The 2,327-nt window shown below is 42.5% G+C and overlaps 1 long non-coding RNA gene across 1 annotated transcript; it reads left to right on the top strand.

Moving 5' to 3' along the window:
- The first annotated feature begins 475 nt into the window (after positions 1 to 475).
- On the top strand, positions 476 to 2,120 carry LOC138912925 (uncharacterized). Its single transcript, XR_011418497.1, has 2 exons — positions 476 to 890; positions 1,027 to 2,120. It is a non-coding gene; the product is annotated as an uncharacterized lncRNA (long non-coding RNA).
- The last annotated feature ends 207 nt before the right edge of the window (positions 2,121 to 2,327 follow it).

A 2,327-nucleotide genomic window follows, 5' to 3' on the forward strand; every position in this document is an offset into this window, starting at 1 on the left:
TCACTCAGACGATCGTCCAGCAACCGAGTTACTTTTCATCGGAGTGCGGGGAGCTACGAAAGCTTGTCAATGGATTGCATTGATATGGGACAGTTGGCTGGATTGATTGGGTTGATTGTGCTACCGATTACAAATACACCTGGCGCCCCGCAGAATTCAAGGAATCGCTAATCAAACGAAAGGTGCAAAGTCGCGAGCTCAAGGAATCTGAATCATTATCGTGGGTTATAAAATGGAAGTAAATATTTTCGTAACCCGGAAGGAGTATTATTTTTTGTGTTATTAAATTTATTTTTAATTTTTTTTATTATTTATTTGAGAGGAATCCTTAAATACAAGTCTTTTTTTTTATAAAAAGTATTCTTTATTTTCCCTTACCAGAATGAATGTTTTTCTAAGCTCCGAATCGACCTTTGAGCAGATCTGATGCATTTAATCTTAGAAATACCTTCTGGAACCCCCCGATCACTTCAGTTCCGTCTTCGTGATATTTCCCTGGCAGTTGGGGATTGTCCCATTTGGCATTTGATATGCATGTCAGCCGACCGATACGTTGCGATACTCCCCCGCTTTTCAGACCCTATATAAATATCCCCCCAGCGATCTGCAGCCATAAATAACAAGTAAAGCCTATGGAATTTCCTATAAATAAGTTCATGACGAATATAACAAAAATTCCCTGAGCAACCTTAGCCCCGCGCCCTTCTTTCAACAGTATGTGTGTGTGTGTGTTGTAAATGACCTCGTTCACATAAAGTTCAGAAATTCCATTTACAAACTTGTAATTGAAAAAATCCACACACACGAGCGAGATTGTCTAGAGACAAAGTCAAACACGTTGGAATTTTTGTGTTTTTTTACCGTTCAATGACGAATTTTCCACAGTATTGGTGAGTTGTTTACGAAAAACAGAAAACAAAAAAAAACACAGAACGCCACCAGCTACAAACACACAAAAACCAAAAACAAAAAAAATTCCAAAAAGACACTTACGAAAGCCACACAACATTTTTTATTGTTCCGTAGATTACAACATATAGGAAAGAGGCAAGAAGAAGAGGCTGAAGAATTTTCGGTTGCGGGAAAGAGAGGCAGCTATGTTGTGACAAAATGCAAAAGTAGCACAGATACAGATACAGATGCAGATACAGAGATACTTTTCTCGCCGGCTTGGAAGATTGGACGGCTGAAAGGGGCTGGAAGGGGGGGAAGACTGGAAGGGGCAGTTTCAGTTTGTTTGTGGAATGCCGTTTTGTAAGTTTCTTATGCATGCGACTTCAAACATAGTTCGGTATCGAAACTTTCTAGCACACCGACAGATCCAGCAGATACACACACACACAGATACAAACACACACACGAAAACGACTTTCGAAAGGTACAACTTTTTTTCGAAGTCGCTGCCTCGGCCGACGCCTCTGCCGCCGCCGACGCTGCTGCCGCTGTCGCTGCTCTGCCGCGGCCGACTCCGAATTCCAACGCAAGACGAAAGATCGGCGCAAAAGAAAAGAAATTTCATTCAGTAAATTTTCGTTCAGCCGCATGGTCGTGCAGCTCTTCGCGCAATAAAACCGAGCCGAGAAAATAAATGCCAGAGTGTGAACAGTCAATATTGAACTGGCGTTTAAAAAATAAAACAGAAACAGAAACTGAAACCGAAACTCAAAACCCACCTTTAAAAATAACGATACTCTCAGTCGTGCGAGTGAAAGGGATAGAGATATCGCTCAAGCGCCGCCGAAATATCCTCGAAACTTAATCAGGCACCAAGAAATATCGTTTGTTCCAGCGAGGAAAAAGAAGAAGAGGAGGTTCCAAGCAGAGCAGAGCGCAGACAACCGCATTCCAGAGAGTTCAAATAACACTGGAAGAGCGCAAGGAGCGGGGGAAAGTGGAAAACTAAACTCGAACTCGAACTCAGTGTGCCAGTGTATGTGTGTGGAATGCAGAAGAAGAAGAAGAACGAGCGGCCGCAGCAAATAGAAAAATATGTCTTCAAAACTGGTTTTTGGTTTTTAGACTGTTTGACGTCGGCCGAATGACATCCCAAAAAAAAAAACTACAACAAATAAAACCTAACCTTCGCTGGGAACACTCGTAAGTCGGAATTCACACACCAACACTCGCACACCAATCTCGTTTATTGGCTGAAATTGGATGCTGTGCGAGTGTGTGAGTGTTATTTAGAAATTCAAATTGAAATTTTTCAAGCGTGAGTCATGCGATCGAGCGTGGGTTTTCGAGACCGAGACCAGTTTTATTTTCTCGACGATTCCTCCAAGCGATCCTAACCTTCGCCGGGAACAGCGAGCCAGCGGAATGGGAAC

The sequence above is a fragment of the Drosophila takahashii genome, chromosome 3L (assembly GCF_030179915.1).
Source record: "Drosophila takahashii strain IR98-3 E-12201 chromosome 3L, DtakHiC1v2, whole genome shotgun sequence".
Lineage (NCBI taxonomy): Eukaryota > Metazoa > Arthropoda > Insecta > Diptera > Drosophilidae > Drosophila > Drosophila takahashii.